The sequence below is a fragment of the Alligator sinensis genome, unplaced genomic scaffold, assembly GCF_000455745.1.
Source record: "Alligator sinensis unplaced genomic scaffold, ASM45574v1 scaffold1230_1, whole genome shotgun sequence".
In the NCBI taxonomy this organism is placed as follows: domain Eukaryota; kingdom Metazoa; phylum Chordata; order Crocodylia; family Alligatoridae; genus Alligator; species Alligator sinensis.
In genome coordinates, this window is record NW_005842675.1 from 777,578 (window position 1) to 799,309 (window position 21,732).

Genomic DNA, 21,732 nt, shown 5'->3' on the forward strand with positions numbered 1-21,732 from the left:
GCGTCAGTTGTCAGTTGCCCCATCTGGCTCAGCAGGGGTCCAATGTTGCCTCTGCTTTTCCTCCGGCTCCCCACATATCTGAAAAAGGACTTTTTATTGTCCTTGATGCTCGAAGCTAGTTGGAGTTCAGTTGCAGCCTTGGCTTTCCTGGTCTGCTCCCTACAGGACCGGACCAGTGCAGAATAATCCTCCTTGGAGGTGACTGTCATCCTCCATCCTTTGTAGGCCTTTCTTTTTAGCCTCAGGAGGTCTGCTAGGTCCCTGGAGAGCCAGGGGGGCTGCTGTGCCCTCTTGCTGCCTTTCCTCCGAGATGGAATAGACTTAGTTTGTGCATTGAGGATCGCTCCCTTGAGGAGCAACCACTCCTCTTGAACTCCCCTCTCCCCATGGTCATGGTCCCTTAGGGCCTCACTGACAAGCCTCCTGAGCTTGTCAAAGTTGGCTTTCCTGAAGTCAAGGACTTCTGTGTTGCTGACTGACTTGCCAGCTTTTCGGCGGATGGTGAAGGTGATCAGCTCGTGGTCGCTGTCACCCAGCTTCCCATTGATCACTAGGTCATCGACTAGGTCATCCCCAGTAGCCAGCACCAGGTCGAGCAGCGCTTTGCCTCTCGTTGGCCCATAGATTTCTTGAGTCAGGTAGAGGTCATCCACGCACGAGAGGAAGCTTTGCGACCGCTCAGATTTTGCTGAGCGATCCTCCCACGAGATGTCCGGGTAACTGAAGTCACCCATGACAACCATGGTCCCGGAGCATCTGGCCTCAGCCAGTTCCCGGGCAAACTCCTGGTTGGAGAAGTTAAAGGGTCTCCTGATTCGATTTGAAGTGGGCATAATTTCCCCCCTTCTCTTCTGTACCCTTTGTTTTCCTAATTTCCACCTATTTACATTCTCACTGACATCCTGTCATACTTTTAGCTTCTTTCATTCCTTGGAGATTGCAGAACAGCAGAGATTTCCTCTGCCTGAAGAAGGGTCCTTGTGCCCAAAAGCTTGCAAAGAACTTTTTTTCAAGTACTCAGTTGGTCTAATAAAAGATATCACATCTACCCAAAGAAGCTTGCTTGCCTGCCTGGAAACTATACTGAAATTAAGAACAGTTAGATTGGTCTAGAAAAAGTTTCACATCTACCCCAAGAAGCTTGCCTGCCTATGTCCTTAGACCACAATGGCTACAACTAAAAACCCTGCAATATAGTCCCCAGGGTTGAGAGAACCGAGATGCCAGTCTCATTCCCGGGGCTTCACTTTTCGTACCTCCTCCTTGGTACCAGACTATTTTTAGGCCCGTGGCCCTTCATCCCACCCCCAGATGTACACCCTACTCAACCCAGACCAGCAAGCCCTCCTGAGCCTGCCAACCCCTCCCCTGCCCCCATCCCGAAAGCTACTGCCAGTGCTGGGAGCCAAGGAAGTAAGTAGGGGTAGGGGGAAGGGTGAGTGAGATTCTGGGGGGTGTTGGTTCACTGGGGAGGGTTGTTTGTCTGGGGGTAGAGGGGTTGGGGGTGGTTAAAATAGCCCTGGTCCCCAAGGGATGAGAGAGAGGGCCCCCCATCCTCCCAAGTCCTCCCATGAACCCTGCAAGCCCCTCTGATTCTGCCAAATTCTCTCAGACACCATCAATCCCTCCATGGACCCCACCTGCCACCCCAATCTTCCTGATAATCCCTGTGGAGGCTTTCTGCCCCCCTGATCTCCCCAAGCTCCCTTGCTAGCCCTCCATCTAAATTACCCTAGACTGGGTAGCAATTTTTAACTCTATCGAACCTCCCTGCAACCTCCACAAATATCTGTACACACCGTTATTATAACTTAGAGCAGACCCAGGGTTGTTCTCTGATATGCTGTAGCTGCTTAAGCCCCTTGTTGACCCGAAAGTGTGGGAATGGTACAATGGCTCAGAACAGTGTTTCCCAATCAGTGTGCCATGGGACTATGATGTGTTGCCAGAAATGAATAGGTGTGCCATGGAAGTTTGGGGAAAAAGTCATACATTAGAAAAATAAATGAATAAATGAAATATATTGTTTATATAAATTAGTTTTGTGGATAGAACCAAAGTCTATTGTGCCATGTTGGTGTTATGGTGTACAGACATGAGATGGTACATCATGCTATGTACGCTCTAATGACTTTGTATGTGGTAAAAAAATAGTGTTGAGTGGAATATTCGCAGAGTATGTAGTTAGTGGTGAATTTTGAACAGGAAAGGGAAAATGGATAAATAATTGAAAAGACAAGAGTCTGATGCCTCCACATCTAATGGCATCAATGAAGCTGAACATGAGCACAAGAAAGTCAAAGGGGTGAGCCAGCTCTACTGTGAGAGTTATTTGCATTATGGATTTTCATTTAATGGTGAACCAGCTTGCCTTCTTTGACTACGTCTTATGTGTAGGGAGAAACTTTCAAACCATACCACTGTACCAAGTAAGTTGAAACATCTTACAGCCAAACACCTGTCTCTTACCAACAAGGATAAAGACTTTTTTTTGAAGCGTTTGAAGGATCAAGATGAAAAACAAGTGTGAATGATGAAAAACAGTGTAACAATATCTGATAAAGCACTGGAGGCAAGCTACTTGGTTGCTGAGCTTGTTATAAAGACAAAAAAGCCACATGCAATTGTAGTCTTTAATTTTACTAGTGAGTAATGTTAGGCTCTCATGCAGTCAGTGAACTCACAAAGGTTCCCCTTTCAGACAGTATGGTAAGTTGCCTCATTGATGATATGTCTGCTGACATTGAAACTGTTGTTCAAGGAAAAAATGAAATCAATTGGAAAATTTGCTTTGCAGCTTAACAAGTCAATAGACATCAGTGGTCATGCTCAGCTTTCGGCTAACATCAGGTACATTGATGGAGATGATATAAAACTTTTTTTTTCATTTTGCAAACCAGGTAACATGACTGGAGAGGAAATATTCAGGGTTACAATGGCCTACCTTGAAGAGGGAGAACTAGGATGGAAAAACTGCCTGAATGTCTGCACAGAGGGGGCAGCCTCTATGACAGGGAGAGTGAAAGTGTATTTAAACAAGGGCAAACAAGAAACCCTCAATGTGCTTGTGACCCACTGTTTCCTGCAACAGGAAGTTCTTGTGGCCAAAATGTTGCTGGAAGAACTCTCCTCAGTGTTGGATAGAGCAAGAAAAACTGTGAACTTAATAAAAGCATGGCCCTTGAAATGTCACCTTTTCTCATTGTTATGTGAGGATAAGGAAGCAGAACATCACAGTACACTGGCCTTCCTGTGGGAAAGTTCTGTCATGTTTGTATGAGCTCAGAGAGGAAGTAAAAAAATCTTCTTAACTTCAGACCAATCTGCATACGCGGACCTGATTGCTGATGTAGCATGGTGCACAAGCTTGCCTACCTGGGTGATATATTCTGAAACCTCAACGATCTGAACAGGAAAATGCAAGGAAGCAATGAAAACCTTCTCTCCAGCACTGATAAGCTGCATGGGTTTAGATCTAAGGTAGCTCTCTGGCATGAAAATATAGCAAAAGGCAAATTAGAAATTTTCCCTCTAGGAAATTCAGCAGATTCAACTAGCAGTGTTTTGGCCAATGTAATTTCTCAGCATTTGAAAAGTCTTGAAGAAAAATTTAGTTTTTATTTCCCTCCAGTTTGTATTGAACTTTTTACTAGATCTGTGGATCTGTGAAGTTCAACTGCAATGGAAAATCCTAACAATATTTCGATAATGGCTCAAGAGCAACTTACCGAATTGAGGGTGGATTGCAATTTTAAAATTAAATTTGGTGACATGCTGTTGGACTCATTCTGGTTGGCTGTTGCAAATGAATATCCAGTATCAGAATGTGCAGTCTCAGTTTTGTTGTTGCAAATGGCAATATGCTGTGCAAGTCATGTTTTTCAAGCCTGACTTGCATGAAATAGAGAGCGTCTGAGATCAGTGGTGTAGGAGCTCTGAGTTGCACTGTCTTCCTTTCCTGCCAGGATAAAGCAACTCTGAACATCAAAACAAGCCCAGATTTCACAATGAAAATAAGTTTTGTTTAAATTCATTGATTTCATAGACTTTAGGGCTGGAAGGGACCTTGCAAGATTGTCGGTTCCAGTCTCCTGTCCAAGGGGGAGGAAGCCAGCTGGGGTCAAATGGTCACCATGTGCCATGTTAACTCAGTTCCATCGACTATCACTCTCTGGATATGACCGCAGAGCTGACCATGGAACCAATTCCTCAGCCATTGGACCATGAGGTTGTTGAGGCCACAGTTCCCCAGTTTTATCATGAGGACTTCCTGGGAGACCAAGTCAAAGGCTTTTTTGAAATCCAAATAAATGATATCAACCTCTTCTCCTTTGTCCAGGTGATGCGTCACCTGGGAATAGAAGGAAACGAGGTTGGTAAGGTGAGACCTATCTGCAACGAAGCCATATTGGCTCTCTCTCAGAATGTTGCATTCCATTAGCCTATTGTTAATGGTTTACAATTTTTTCTCCCAATATCTTACCAGAGACTGTGGTTAAACTGATTGGCCTGTAGTTCCCTGGATCTTCCTTCCTCCTTTTCTTGAAGTTAGGCACCACATTGGCCTCTTGCAATCTTCAGGAACCTCTCCTGAGCACCACAAGTTCACAGATATCCTTGCCATTGGCCATACTATGATGTCAGCCAGTTCCTTTAGCACTTTTGGGTGCAATCCATCCAGGCCAGCTGATTTGTGAATGTCCAGCCTCTCAGGGTGTTCCCTCATGAAATCTTCACCAATGATAAGGTGCTGGGGGGTGGGGAGGTGGGCATTGCGTGCTGAAGAAAAAAAAATATTAATGTAAGTGTGCCTTGGGTTGGAAAATGTTGGGAAACACTGGTTTAGATGGCACAGCATCTCATTAAGTGAGCTTGAGCTTGTGAAAGCTTATACTATACATCTTATTTAGTTGGCTTATAACAGTGATTCTTGGCCAGGGTGCCTTGAGATCGTTTCAAGGGTTCCACAGGTTGCCAAACAATGTTAGCACTGTTAAGTTTGCAAACGTGATTCACAAGATAAACCCAGAGGTTTCAAATAGAAAAACCACAGCTATGGATTTCTGAATTCCTTGCAACAGAAAAAAACTGCTCTATTATTTTTTCTATGGTCAAAACTGAGTGATAACTAAGAGCTGGCATTTCCTGAGCGGTGCCTCAAGTCTAACTGGAGGTGCTTTCAGTTTAGAAAGCTTGAGAATTACTGCTCTACAAGGTGCAGATCTACCTTGCCTTCTTCCAAAATGGCTCAGAGCCAGTTTGGCATCTGCATGAAGTATAAGCTTAGCACATCTGATGAAAGAACCAAACTCATACGAAGAGGCATGCTATGTGCTATGATACATCTTAATGTTTTCAAATCCTGAGACTAAAAGTGAATCATGGTACCATACTAGGACAAGCAAAGTGTGTGTGTGTGTGTGTAACTCTAGGTTAAGCATCTGGATCTGACAGATTCTGTGACTCATCAGGATCTGACCCAATAATCTGATGCTTGTTATCTCATTTACCACAAGTTACCTCTTTTAATGTGAAAATGAACAAAAGCTGTCGCCCTCCCCGCCCCACCCCACCCCACCCCTTCCCATTCCCATTGGCAGCCAGGGTGGTTTCCTTTGTAGCCCCAGCCTAGTTATGCTACTGGTCTAGTTACTGGCTGGGAAGGAGAAATACAGGGGAGAGCTGTAAACAGTGTACTTTTGTAAGATTCAAAAGATGTTTTTGACAGTCAAGTCTTAAAAACTGGTTGCCTCAAAAAGTTTGAAACTTGCCTAAACTATCTAGATGTCTTGCATCTAAAAATAATAACTTGGAACAGGCTTTCAAAGGATCTTTAGTGCTTTTTAGATTAAATCAGGTATTTAGGGCTGGGTCCCAAACTAAAATCTTTCATCTTCCAACTTCCTTGGTCAACAGAACAGAAACAAGTGATTTGGATATTGTTTTGTCCAGCCACTTCTGGTATCCAGTCTGAATGACCAGATCCCCATTTGCAGCTGGGTCAAAGGAGAGTAGCGTTTGGCATAAATCAAAAGCTGGGCTGTGATGAGACCCCTGCCCTGCTCTGCTGTTGAATTCCTGTGTGATTACTATGGCTGGGGGGAAATTCAATGTAATAAACACACCTGTGGAACAGAAGGTGCTTGTGGGAGGTAGCTTAACTTTCTGATGATATTTATGTATAAAAGAGATCTCCTTACATGGCAGATCAAGATCAACAAACAGCCTTTTTCCTGGCAGTTGATCCAAGTTCTTTCCTTTGAATATATTCCACCAGTCCAATGGAAAATGAATCAAACCCTTTCCCCTGCTATATTGTCAGTTTAACCATGTGACCCATTAAAAATAGCAATTCTTATTTTAGTTAGTAACTAAGTTTGGTAAAGTTTGGCTGCTGCCCACAGGTTTTGGGTTTTTTTTCCTCCCCAACCTTTCTCTTTTCAGTTCTTACTGGTTTATTTTTTGTCAGCATCTTCTCTCCACCTAGTGTCAAGCAGGATTTTCATTGCCTCCAGCCACTATGTGAATCTGTGAGTAATCCAGAAATAATTATCTGAGGATGAGGTGGCTGAGGTACCATCGAAGGAGCAGCATGGCCACCCCCATAAACTCTGTATATCAGTTGAATACTGGGTTGAGTGTTGTTCAGCTGGAGCTTTCAAGCCCACATTGCCCAAAGCCCTGAAAAGTTGATTTTTCCCATACAGCTGAGGGGGCTAGGATGATAAACCTATATGGGGTTACCACATCTCCCCTACTGTACAGAATCTACTTCTACACACACAGCTGTCACCTCAAAACCTGACCAAAGTTGACTTCAGGAAGTTGAACTTCCTAATTAAGCCCCCTTCCCTTGCTCAGTGTGTTAGTGGGGAAAGCCCCAGGGGGCAGGGTGGGCCGGCGGCAGATATCCTTAAAAGAAGAACATAAATCAATTGAATCCATGACCTGTAAATATATATATTTACAATGAATCCCCGGCAAAGATGCAGCATGTGGAGAAACTATCTTTTAAAAAACATACATTCATAAGGCAATTTTCATTTTATCTAATTTGAATTTTAATAGACAAACTCTTACGACAGCGGCAGGTCGGAAAGAAACAATGATTGAAAAGAGCCGAAAAAGGATATTACAAGCTAATTAGCATACAATTTAAAATGCATATTCTTTTGTTCCTGTACAGTATTTCATAAACTCATCAGCAAATGTGAAGAGGTTATAACTGAGAGTCCTGTTCAGAGGCTGAGAAAAGTACAATCCGCATTGATAGTGATATGTTGTTGTTTCCCCTCCAGCAGGTGCAATGAGGCATTGGGTTGTAAAGAGAAAGATACCCTTGATGACCATCTCAAATCAGCAAAACAATATTTGCTTGTGCTTCAAGTGAGCAAACATCAGAGCTTTAGGAAACAAGAGGCATTCAAATACTGGCATCATGTAAAAACTTCGAAAAGGATAAAATAGAGTGTGCGTGGGGGGAGGGGTTGTTTCTTGTCAGTTTTTTTAAATTTGACTAGTCCAGCTTCAGTAAATATCCTGCATTACAAAAAAGCTGATGGTATAACATTTAGAAAGCTTTTAAATGCTTTGTGCAAATGGTGGACACACTCCCACTGGAAATCTCTCTCTGTGATGAAGTCCTGATGCCAAAGCAATTTGAAAGGGTAAATGAAGAGTGAATTTCAAACCGGGTGCATTTTTGATAATTTTTTTTTTTTTTAATTTCCTCCCCTCACTCCAACTTTTCAGCAGATTTTTGCAGCTGCTGAGCAGGGGCAATGGTATTTCTTGTGTTATCCTGAACAGCAGAACAGGGTCAGCTGTCTGCACCTACTTGGTAAAAGGAAAAGCAAGGAAAAAAAAACCTTTCTCCTTTTCTGAAAAGAGCACAGCATATAATCACCACTCAAGCTGTGATTAGAAGCACCTGTTGAATAAAGAATTGATTTTTAGCACTGTATTTTTTTTCTCTCCGTCTTAGAGCTCACTACATGAGAAAAGCATTTCAGGCTTTACTTGAGAGAAGGGCTAGCTTACCTATATCCTTAATATCTCTGACTTCGTTCTTTATTGCTGCCCTTCTAGCAGATGTCTGGTGTCATTGCTTCTCAGATTCTTTGGTATAAACCTTCAAAAAAGGATGTTTTGCAAGTCTTTGTTGCATTGTTAAAACAGAATTGACTGACTTCTTTTAAAGAGCTCTGAAGGTGAGGTGCCAATAATACAATGGTATGTATGGTTCAGTGCTGCCCTTAAGCTTTCATCCATCTATTGTGCGAGGAAAATGGGTGACAGAAAATCCTGAAGATGTATCTGCTGCATTTGGGGAGATGCCATATTTTCTTCTTATTGTTCTCAAAGCACATCAGACTGTTCTAGCTGACGAAAACAGCCACAGGTTTCATGTTATCCTCTTGATTATTGTATACATTCAGCAAAAGTTCCCTTGGCAGCAGTGAACTGGAGAGTATCTGATTTACACATAGAGTTGGAGATGATGACTTAAGGGTTATACTCAAAGCAAAAGCACATTGGTTGTTTTGGCTTTTGTCTGATAAGTTTTTGGTCTCAGTTCAGTTACTAGCACAGATGGTGCTCATACCACATGAAATACCACCTTTTTTGTACCTGCCTACAATTGCAAATAGGAAGTTAGAGGCTTTATTCTTAGCCTACAATGAATTCAGACAGTGGTGGGGCCCAAGGCTCAGGAACTGCTTTACTGGAATCTCTGAACTGGGTTCATCTTTCTGTGTACTTTCTTTTGGAATTCACACCATTTTCCTCAGTGCTACTGAAAGATGAAGGATTTTGGAACTGACCTGGAGAATTTAAGCTATGTTATCGTCGCAAAGCCTAATTCCTTAGACTAAAAACTAAAGAATAGGCAAGCTTGGTACTATAATTCACTACTAATGGGCAATCTCAATTAAAAGGTTGCATATGGAATGAGCCTGGGAGCTTTGGCCTAGCCTAAATGCAGGTTGGTTCAGTTTTGTTTCTACTGATAAAACTGCTTGAGTTCAGTGTGAGGGTTTTTTTTTTCTTTTCTGATATGGAGACTACCATTATAAAGGTGGTTTGCACCTATATAACTTACTTCTCTTTCCACATGGCAATGAAGTCTAGTGGTCTAGGAGTGTTTGTTCTAGGGGTATGTAGTATTTTTATTATGTTAGTATAGTTTAAGCAGGAAACTTTCCTGTAAACAGTCTGGGGCTCTTATTGCTATCGTTAGCCCTTCCAGAACTAGTTTAAGATATTTTTGTACTCAGTAATTTTAAATTCGAGTTGCTGCTACCTGTGTTATGACTGCTTCAGTGGACAAGAGATCTTTGAGATCCAGCAATGTCACTATGGATCCTTGGATAAGCAGTAAAATGCGCTACCTTTTATCCTGAATATATTTTTCAAAAATTTCCTATACATTTGTAGTCATGTGTAAGAGACTAGTGATAGTATTCTTCAGTTCTAAAGGAAAATAGGTAAAGGGTATGTTTTCCCTGACAAATGTTTTATTTAAAAATATATACAGTATATAAGTAAGAGCAGCTAGTTCTATTGCCTCTCAGTGAATGCAGATCAAATTCAGACCATTTTGCAGCCAGTTTCTTTGGCAAGGGAACATATATTCTTTCTGATAAATAAGGCCTAGTTTTCAGTTACATTTTTTTCTACTGTCATTGCTGCACCACCAAAATGCTAGTAATAGGTAACGTTTATACTTGCTAGAAAGGAAGTTAAATAGGCAAAATCATCTTTATTTTGGTGTAATTGCATCTACCCTGAGGTTTTGGTTGGCATAGAAATTTTGAAAAACATCTTTCCCTTAACCAACATATCTATCCTAGTAATATTTTCACAGTCCAGGCTAAAATGGAACTGTGTGGAAAATTTCAATTTAAACTTTTTTTTTTTTGATGGTTTTAAACCAGGGAAATTCTCACAAGAAGAAGTAGCTTTGAAAAGTCAAAAAGCCATTTTCCCACTAGCTCTATAAATAAACCTAAAGACGGCAGCCCTAAATGAGTCCATCCTAAATCTTTTGGGGTATATAAAGGCATTTGGGGAGGTTACAGGGAGTTTAGATCTCATTAAAAATGGCCACCCAATCTAACTTAGTTCACCTTACATATAGATCCCTCATTAGGTAGATCTAAGTGTGACCTGTATAGAAGTTAAGGAAGGTTAGGTCAGTCTAAAAATGGCTATCCTGATCTAACTTAGATTACCTCCCTCGTACAGTTAAGTTAGATCGGGTCTGGTGAGACTGATCTAAGTGAACTTCTGTACAGTTCCTAGCACAGCTCTGGGTCTGGGAAAGTGCAACCACTGGCCCTAGCCCTGGTGCTCTGCTTTTCCTTTCCCTGCAGCCCATACTGGGCTACTTTTAGCCCCCTGGTCCCTCGCCCACGCTGAGGTGGACAACACCCACCCATGGACCACCCAGCCCCCACTGGGCCTGCCAACCCCCCCTCCCCCCGAGCAAGCCGCTTCTGGTGCCAGTTTTACTGACATTTGTTGGTGTGAGAGCTGAGGAAGTGACTAAGAGGTGGGGGGCAGGGGGGTTGGTCTGCAGGTGTGGGGGTCAGGAGGCTTAAAATAGTCTCTGGTTCATGCATGGGGGAGGAGAGCCCCTCCATTCCCCCAAACCCTCTGTGGACCCTGCTAACCTCCTGATCCCCACCCCCCTGTGGACCCCACTTGCCTGCTGACTCCCCATAAACCCTCCTGCTAGCCCCTCCTTCCCAATTTACCTTAGATCAGGTGGCCATTTTTAATTCAATTTAACCTTCCCAAATGTCTGTATGTTCACTTAGTCTAATCATTTGTTAAAGGGGCCATAACTGCTTTTGTTCTTTACAAGTAAGAAGGAATGCTTTTCTTTAGAGATTGGCAGTTGCTTTTTGGGGTTGTTTTATTTTTTTTTAAGGGGGGGGTTAGTTAAAACCAATGCAAAATGTGCTAAAGTTGTAAGTAGTTTCCACCTTGCATTGGAATCAACCAGTGTGGATCTCTTGGTTTTATGTGGGTTGCTGCTGAAGTAACTGAAAAATGCCTGAGAGTAGGATTTATGGCTGGAGATCCCAAGAAAAAATCTGGGCCCAAACCTGCATATCTGATATGACATGGTCTGCCTGTTAAATGGGAAAAAATATGTAAATGTTTGGTCTGTAGTTTGTGCAGTGATGTGAAATCTACACTGTTGTAGCAGTAGCACGTGAATGACTTTGATATCTTCCTGTTACAGAAAGTATGTATTACCTTGTTTTGTGAGTTCTAAAAGCATCAAGAGTCTGCACATTTCCTTGCCTTGGCAAGATTATTTGTGTCATGCCTGTGAACTATGTGAATTCAGAGGCATTTTTCAAAGCCAGGGCACATATGTACTCCAGAGGGCTTACTTTTAAAAGCAAAACATTTCTTGCTACATTCACTAGAGCCATGCACAAACTCTAGCTCTGCATCATACTGGGATTTTGTGTGAGTGGGTTTAAGCAGAGATTTTCCAAACTTGCAATTTTTTTCTGCCACGTTAGTTTGTAAAGTTTGAAACTGTTTTGCTTTGTTTCACTTACATTTTTCTGTACCAAACCCATGACTCAGAAAATTAAAAGAACTTGGGAGACTAATGAACAGTCTATTCATGAACAGAGAATCAGCCTTGAGCTGTTTTAATCAATTGATGATTAAATTATCTGTGAATGTTTTTTTGTTATTTGGCCAGTCTTTATATATGGCTCGATAATATTCATCATAGAAAGTCATTGCAGTTCCTCTCCATCAGCTGCTAAATAAATTACTTGTGAATAATATTTTCATCATTCAAAAAGCTCTGTGCAGCAAAGAGAGATTCAGATGCTACTGGGCACTTTTACATGTGCTCTGGGGATGGAGAGAGTGGTACTTTAATTAGAGTGGCTCTGAGAACTGCTTTAATTAAAGCGCTACTGCATCTCCTGCATTAGCATCCCCATGCTTAAAATGGTGGTGGGAGTGCTTGAACTAAAGCTTGTCAAACGAGCTTTAGTTCAAACACCTCTGCCACCATTTTTAAACACTGGGGATGCTGATACACAAGACACAGGATGCTACTGGAGTGCAGCAATTGCCATGCTCCAGCAGACTTGATTAACTGAGTCTACTCCAACGTGCTAGAATTCCAGCGTATTGGAGCAGCCTCTGCATTCATGTTTGGGCTCCCCTTATTTCCATCTGGCCCATTTTATGACTTTTGAATTCAGATCTGAATGTTCCCAAGGTCTGGGGAAGGTTTGATACAAATGTTTGGTACAAAGTTTTCAGTTCAGGCCAATATATACTGATACAATGTACTGAGACCATTTTTCCTCCATTTGCTTCTCTCCATCACTTTCCTACCTATATCTAGATGTTGAATTCAGACATATATTCAGTTGCACTGAAGCTGTAAATAGATATCTCATTTTAAGTGGTCCTGATTGAAACAGGTCAAGACCTAGGACAGAACAGAGTGCCCCGCAGTCTTATGCACATAGGCTTTCCAAGCTGCACTGCAGATCCTTTACCAGTTGAAGGCCAGTACATAACCTGACAGGTTTGTCTCTGGAATGGGTTGAAATAACCTTACAAATGCTCACCACAATGTCCTGGGAAAATGCGTTAGCATATGTTATCCCATATCCTTCCCAGGTAAGTACAGATCAATGAACATGTAGATCTGTAGGATCCTGAGACAAAAAGGGTTTTTCCCAGGAGAAATGCTACTGTCTCTCTACAGTGGGATACTCCATGTAACTGCTTTGGAGCCTTTTGGGAAGTTCTTAATGGATGCCACAGGTTTACTGAAGATCATGGTTGCTTTATCTGATGTCAAACATTGAGCATTATCCCTGTCAGTGGAATACCCTGCCACCTGATGGATTAAAATTGAATGATTAGATAAAATGCAAAGTAAATAGTGTTGGAATTGTGATAGATCTCATCTGTAAGCAAATATGGGAGTGAATAAGACACCCATCTGTATCAGAGCATGTGCTGGAAGGAAGAGCCATGACCCTAACTCTCCATCTGAACAGTGATAATCAACCTATGGCTGCAGCTCACTACCCTTACATCATATTTGTGTTCAGGGTCATTGGGGCAAAAGATTCTGAAGTGGAGACAGAGAGTCCCAGAAGAGCTGTGGAACTGTTAAAGATCATCCTACAAATCCTGCAGTAGCTAGTACAGAACAACCCTGCATTCCCTTAGGCTTCAGTGAAAGAAAGTAGCTAGTTGGAACAGTATGGGGGGGAAAATAAAAGGCATTCATCCATATAGTAAACATAAACCACCATTCCTATAGGGACATCAACCAGCATGCCATCATCTCTCATTGAGAAAGAGCTTTTTATCTTTTACCGTACCAGTGACCACATCACCAGAATCAGTCAGGACTACCCTCTGGCAAAAAGAATGGGAGAAACTAGGCAACACAAAGCTATTGAATGGAGTTAGTGAGGAATTTAGCATCTGGCCCCAATTACAAAGAGCACACGCATGGTGGAGCCTGAACAGAGGGAGAGTGGATCTCGGCAGATGCAACTTTCTCATGAAATCATGGGGCCTCTGTACAACCAACCAGTGTGTTTGTCAAAAGAAGCAAACTGTGGATCATCTCCTGAGTTGCCCTGTAGCACCACAATGCACCCCAGAATATATGGCAACACCATCACCAGAAGCCAGGGCCTGTGCAGAATATTAGGAGCAGACCATACAGAAATGTTGGATGGGAGACATGACAAAGAATCCATGCCTTCTTGAATCCAGTGAGATCACAGTGGAATAGGAGGAGACCCAGTCTCTTTCCTCTTCAGCCTATAGATAGATCTATAGATCTGTAGATATTTATGTCATCCACAAACCACTTTCTATTTGATGGTGCTGAGGGGGGCTTGAGGGAGAGACTTCCCTTACAGGTCAATGATTCCATAATAATCTATCTAAGGCTTTCTCCTATCTGTCTTTATAGCATCTGTGCTAGCCAGTGTCTGAGACGGGATACTGATAAGGTGAATCACCATCAGGCAATCCCAATGTTTCTAGCTGTTCTGACAAATGATTTGGTGAATACTCTTAAATAGCATAGTCGTGATGGGCAATCAACACTTGGAAAAAAGTGAAATTTCCTGAACAAACCATTATCAATTACTTTCATGGCTCTATCTTCTAATTCTAAAACTAATGTAATTGATCCAGATTTTCTCAGCTACATTGGTTCTGGAGTTTGATTGCTGGGTGACTACTATTTATATTAATTTCACTTATTCAGTTCTTGTTTCAGAGGGCTGCTGATTTTTTTTTTTTTTTCCTTGACCTGAGTTAGGCTTTAGTTCCCATGATTTTTTTTTTCCAGGTAAGTGCTGAATTCTAATAATGAATTACAAAGGGAGGAGGCATCACATACTTTTTTTTTTTTAAAGAAAATTCTACTGTAAAAGAGTAATATCTAAAAGAGGACACAGTCAAGCTACATCTTGACAATGAAAACTTTAAACATCTTTTAAAAAATGCATTGAAAATAATATTTGGTTTCTAAATGAAACCATATGAAAACTCATAGCAGGGAAATGATGAAATGCTCTCAAAGAAATGTCACTTGACAAAAGTAATACATTAACCATAGCCTTTGTGAAATTTGCATTATAACATTGTGACAAAATAGGCTTTGAGGCGCAACGCATTATAGTCAGTCTGTTAGCGGTCAGGAGCCTGAATAAACTGTAAAGGATTATGGAACTCAGGTGAATGAATACATAAAACAAGGTTTTAGCTTTTCAACTACTGAATATTTGATATTCAGAAATAACTACCTTATAACTAATTAAACAAACCCAGAGTCCTATGCAACTCCATAACACTTTGCTCCAGGTATGTATAACTAACTAGATATTTTGCATCTTCTGCAAACTATATATGAATCCTGTGCCTATGTACGTAATATCTATAATAAGAAGATGGGGCATTATTCCAAAAATCTGAGTGATGGCTGAATTTCTGGGTGATATGACAGCATATTATTTATATCTTTGAAATAGCCTCTTTTTATTTTACAAAGCATACATTTTGCATACTGGGCATAGATGATGTATGAAGGTTACTAAATATTCCTTCAGAATATGCCACCTGCCCATACCCTGTTCAAGGGCAAAAGGAGGAGTACAAGTCAGGATGTTAATTCAAACTCAGTTCACCTATCTTTAGTGAGCCAATATCTTTATCCAAGGGGAATACAGTGACCTTAAAAAGCCACAAGAGGAAAGCTCAAGCGGTTTGTACATGTCACCAGAATTCCAAGATAAATGTTGTAACAGAGATCAGCCATCATGTATTATATATCTACAGACAGCGCACATTTTTTTCCTACTGTACTTCAGGACTGAAACTTCTTTAGATGACAGTTATAGAAAATCTGAAGTGCCTGGAATGTGCAAAAATAGAAAGTTTTATGAATGCTTTTAATAAAAGTTTAATTTGTGAGTTATGTCAGCATAGAAATAACTAGCGATGGGTGAAACCCCAAGGTGCAGCAGTGTAGATAAAGTTTCTAACTGAACTTTTTAAAGATCTCCAGGCCTGTTGCCATCATATGGGCTCTTCCATCATTTTCATTCTCTCCTTCACAAGTAACAGATTCTTCTTTATGACCCTGGATTGCTATTCTCTTAGCTCTCAAGTCAATTTGTTGATTCTTAGTAGGTGCTTTGTTTCTTCTCCTTTCTTACCTGTTTTTTTTTTTTTTTTGGATGCCAACTTACTTTGCGGGAAGAAACACGTCTCTGATGGGGTTTTTTGCAGTGGGTTTTGTCCAAATGTGTTTTCAATACAACTCTTGTTCCCTTCTGAGCATCTTTTGAATGCTCCACCATAAGTCTGACCTGATCACAGAGATGCACCAAATCTCTTGACCACCATAAGCCCCCTCAGAAAACCTTGCTAGATCAAGTAAAACACAAAGATAGATTTCAGAAAGAAAGAGAAGAGAGACTGCAATATGTATATGAGCATTTTTGAATGATACAAACTCAACTTTTTCCTTCATCCCATTCTTTTTTTTTTCTCCCAACCACTCCCCCTTCCAAAAAAAATAAAGAATAATTTGGGGCTTTTCATATTCACTAGACAGACAGGGCCATGAAAGTTCAATATTTGCAACTCTGAAATGGAGCTTCAGGTTTTCCTCTAACTATGGAGATATTTCCACAAATACTGCCTCAAGTACTAGGAGGGTGAATGTAGAATGTTTAATATAAACCATTCTTCAGCTGTAGGATTATAGTTAAGACTACATTACTCTGAAGTGTTAGTTTGCTTTTCTCAGTGTTGCTTAGGTCTTCTGTGTTCCCTAGTCAGGATTTTATCAGGTGGGTTTTGCTGACCAGAAGGAGCTCAAAAAGCACTTTCTGCCTGTTTCTGTCACAGTTGTGAAGCATGTCAGTGTTGAAACAGTGTTACTTGCTGATGGTTGTAAATGAGTCCTAGGCTCTTAGGGTTTCCTAAGGTTTTGTGACCTGAACTAAACTTTAAATAAGTATCTCCCTACATTCTCCTCTCTGTGTAGCTCCTTCATGCCTGTATGCCTCTCTTGTTTTCTACGTACATATTTAACTGATCAAATTTTCAAGATTTCAAGATGGAGGAAGCTATTCAGGTGAACAGAATGAAACCTTGGAGAGATTTAGAGCAGTATGGTTTGCAGAGAAAAAAAAGGATAAGGAATATTAATAAAATGCCCCTAAGGAACATACTAAATCAGCAGCACAGGTAAAAAAAAAAAAAAAATAGAACAAGGTAGGGAATTAGAGAAATATACCAAAGCAGCTGTAACATTGGTGGCTTTGAAATTATTTTTTGTCATTGTGTCTCTAATATACTACTTTTATACTTGTGGTTCCTGTTACCAAGCATTATAGTTGCTACAAGGGAGGTGATTGTGACTAGATGGCATTCTCTCAGGCTTGGGAGTGAGAGCTGAATGTGCTATTATTTTTAAGCTAAACAGGAAACAACCTCTTGTTATTTCTTTAAGGTGTGATTGAAGAGCAATCAAGAGAGCTGCCATTTGCAAAAGATCATTGAATTACCTTTGGCAACAGCAGCAAATCACCTTGGGGGCCAAAGGCAATTTTTCTTCACATTGAGCCCAATTTTGATCTTGCATGCATTGGTAGAAATCAGGAAATCAGAACATACCGGTGTACAAAACAGAATAAGAGAGACCAAAACCAAGTGCATTTGTCTTTGTTAAATACCCCTGCAGCACTGGAAGTAATTATTTCATTGTTGGATATTATTACATTAAGTCAAGAGAAATACAGTGGCACTAGAGTCTGCATGTTTAAAGTCACCGCTATCTTGGATGATGGTTGGTTTACTATTCAATAATTATGGGAGCTCTTCTGCCTTCTCTGCTAAATGTGTCTTGAGGAAAAGTGGCATTAGTTCTCTATTGCTGCTGTTTAGCTCACTTCAGAATATAGAAAAATACTTTTTTTTTCTCTCCTGACAAGGTAAGGTTTGGCATTATACCTAGTGCATAAGTGGATTTAGTGCTAATGAAACATGCTGAGTTGATTAACTCTGGAAAGTGGTTTGGATTTTTTTTCTCTTACAAAATGTGCAGCAGAGATACAAGTTTACCTGGAGCAACTTCCACATTCATTTAAAGTCTTGCATTCTGTGCTGGGACTGCAAAACTATGCCGGTTGCAATGGTAGATTTTATGCAGTGGACAAGTGCCCGTTAAAAATTGGATGTGGGCTTTCAGCTCTTAACACACATGCCACTGAACAGCTGTTACATCGTGATGGATTTTATCTCTAATGACTTATGCTAGATATGAACTTGAAATATAGAACTAAAAGGTTCCATATCCTATTATCAATCCCGTAATTCATTCAGGTTCTTTTATCCTTTATTGCCTATTTGGAAAATCTGAGGGTCAGCCTTAATGGTAAGAAAGGCATGGTGGAAAAAAAGACAGAGTGTACATGGTACAAGAATAAAAGGGGGGAGGAGGTAGAAGTTAGAGAATATTTTTTTATAGTTCTCTTGGAGAGAAATATAAAGGGAAAATATATTGAATAATAAGCCTTTAAAATGTTCAGAATGGATCATGCCATGGGACAAATAACTAATTAGAAGTCTGACCTTCAAACCATCTTACTGATTGAGGTTTAGTTGGCACTAAGCATTGCAAAAGTTAGTACCACGTTGTAAATAAGTACCTCTAGGACTAGGAAAAGTAACTTTTTAGAGCAGTGGTGGCCAATCAGTGGCACATGTGCCACAAGTGGATTGGACAGCAGGTGTGCTTAGCAGGTGAGCCCTAGGCACTGAGTTAAGAAGAACCTGGCAACAGAAGTGGGGGTGGCATTTGGGGAGTAGGTGGGAGTCAGAGGTTGGTGCTGGCTTGAGAGTTTGACTCTGTGGGAGCTGTGGGGGTAGGTGCTGCTCAATTCAGTGTTGCTATGTTCTGTTGGTGATGGGATTCATCAGCATTGGGCCACAGTGGTGCCTGATGTCTCATACTTATCTTCTGTCATGCTTGCTAAAAAGATTGACCACCACTGCTTTAGAAATACACTTGAATTTTAATATATCTTTTGGAGCACTGCTTATTTTTCTTCTCCCATTGGTCAATAATAAGAGAAAATCCAAATATGAGAAATAAGGATCTTGAGCTATATTATTGGATAGATTATAGGTACCATCCTGATTTTAAAAGTCTTGCCTCCCACCCCCCACTAAGGTTTAAGGTGTTCTACTATCAGGCATAGCCCTAGCAAGGCAACATGGGCAACCTTGCAGGCTGCTATGATCAGGGGGGCAAGAGTTATGTTTGTGTAAGAGACCACTTGTTCCGAGATTTTTTTTTTAAAGCCTGCCAAGCATTACTATTAAATTCTGTGATCTTCACTCATTTGATCACTTGGGGAAGCCTTTGGGCAAGAAGGAAAATGATAGACCTGGATGTTGGAGGCATATTAAATATGGACTTCCAGGCTGTCTTTTTCTTTCTTTGGTGCCCTTTAAAAGGGGGTTGAGATGTGGGAAACCTGCATATTCCCTTTATAAAAGTGTGTGTCCAAAAATTGAAGGTATTGCTGGTAACATACGGGAAAGGAAAAGCAAAAATTGGTGAGAGAGACTGGAGACTGTGTTAATGTGCAGGTTGAATGATTTTTGTATAACACAAGATAAGACTATAAACTGTTACCGTCCCTGGGTGTTTCTTCATGGGGTAAAACGGTCTTAATTCTGAAATCAAAGTGAATAAATGCATAGGGGTAAAAAGAAACAAGACAGCTTATCTTGTCTTATTCTTTCATGTTTGTGCATCTACTTAGTGGAATGAACTGTCCGCCTTTTATGGATGTTATCCCACAGAATTCCATTATCCTCCAGAAAATTCATGGCCACATCCTAATATCTTTATTATACTTCTAATCTTTTGATGCTCCCCTTGATGTCGGTGAAGCCAAATAAGAATTTTGCTTGAGAAAAAGACTGTCAGGAATTAACCCAGCCCTTTACATGTCATGGCTTCTGCAAGATTTATACCTAAAAGGTTTTAATCTCTTAGCCAGAGGAAAATGGTGGGAAAAGAAATGAGAATTGTGGCTCTAATGTTACTAGATATTTATCCAAACTTTACATGTGAACCTTTTGAAGCTCCTGTTGTATACAGTGCTCTTGACTTGATGTGAAAAAGCAGTAGATTCCTTCTAAGGGAAAAAGATTTGTGCCTGGGTGCTTTCAGTAGCAGGTACAAGCTATTTTACATGCATGTGTGTGTATATATATGTATGTGTGTATGTGAAAATGAACTAAAAAAATATTATTGTATAACTGTAAAAAAAACCCTACAGTGCTATTGGTATATTTTACAGGTTCAATAAAGAGTAAGATTTTAGCAACTAGAGATGCACATTCAAATGGAAGAACACATTTGTCAATAACAATGCTTTAACCATCCTATCTCATCCCCTTTCCCTTTAATACTAGCACCATGAGTAGTCGTCTTGTGGGGGAGTGAGAGGGAAGAGAGGCAGGACGGGAGTCAGAGATGAGTCAGAGCTTTTGCCCTGGAGCCAGTGGTCCCAAAGCATAATGCTAGACTTTATAACAATATGCTTCCTATGAATAATGAACAGGTCTGGCTTTATGAAAAATACCTCTATTCAAAAAACAATTTAAAAAAACGACAGAATAACCCTTATTCACTGCAGTCTGCCAACTGAGAAAAGCAAGAAGACAGGAGTACAATATAAAGTCCTATTCACTGACAACTAAATCAAAAAATGTCATCCCATTGGGCATACAAATACACACTTCAGATGAGAATATACAGGTTAGGGACTGTACAGTATATTCCATTACTTCCCAAAGGAGTTCTGAATATATTTAAGTCTCTCATCTCATGAGTTACTAGCATTGTCGCTAGAACAAAAAAATGATGCAAAGTACTGTTTATAGAGTTTGTCTGAGTTCTAAACAGTCATTAGCTGCTGCAGTCTTGTTGGCTAGTTGTGTTGCTTTGTAGGGTACTGTTTCTGTTCTTTGACTGGCTGGATGAATACACAGGTACTTTCTGAGCCAGTGGTTATTAACCATGGTGCCATGAGACTCTTGGGGTGCTGTGATGCAGGCCCTGCTATGGCAGTGGCCAGGTGTAACCACCCTGCACACTTCCTGCGCAGTCGGATCAGATCAGATCAGGAAGGGCTAGGGCTTGAACACATTCTCTTGCCTGTATTAGGGTAATCTGATGAACCTAAAGAAGAAAGGAATGCTCGGTTCTGTCTGAGCCCTTCTCAGTCTGACAGTTTTTTACAGTTTTTATACCCCCTCCCCACTTCCACACACATTTCACCTGGAAACAGATATGAAGGGGAAGGTAGAATGGTCCTCTACACCTCTGTTTTCAGGAGAAGCATGGGATGCCCAACTGGGAATCGCTGCAGCAGGAGCAGGTGCTCCTTCCTGCTTTAGTTTTATCTGGCTGGGCATGAGGCTTGCAGGGCAGTTCTACCTGGCTACAGTAGCACTGGTGGTGGTGGCAGCTGGTTAAAAACCACTGAGGAAAGCTGAGACAAGACAACAGTGGTTCTCAGCCAGGGCTGTATACAGGGGTGTAGGTAGCCAGAGCTGTATACACACATTCAAATATTCTGGAGAATCCTCCTAGGTTTGTTCTCCTGGTAGAGAAACTTACTCAGAGCTGTGTACACAGACATGGAAGACATTCAAATGCTGGGGTCCTAAAGACTGGAGAGCTTGTAGTGCTGACTCTGGGCAGTGATATTGTACAGCCAGTGGGAGGGGATTGTGCACACATCTTGGCTTACTTTGCAGGCTCCCTTAGTCTGCCTGGCAACAGATGGCAGCAGTGCATAGAGCAGCACTGATTGGCCTATCTGCCAGCAATACTAGTAAAAATTCTCTTGGGAGTGATTTATCTATGGCTGTTTGCAGATTGTTATTTCTCTTGGAGTAAGTGGCCACTTTTAGTCTTGGGGAAAAAAGAACATCTGGGCTAGGGATGGAAGTTGCACATAAACCAGTTTAAGTGATCAGAAACTGGTTTAAACCTGTAACAGATCAGAAGTTCAATGCACATAAACCAGTTTCAAAACGGTTAAAGCTGCTTTAAGATAAACTTGGTTGAATGTAGTATCAGACTTAACTGATGTAGGTCAAACAAAT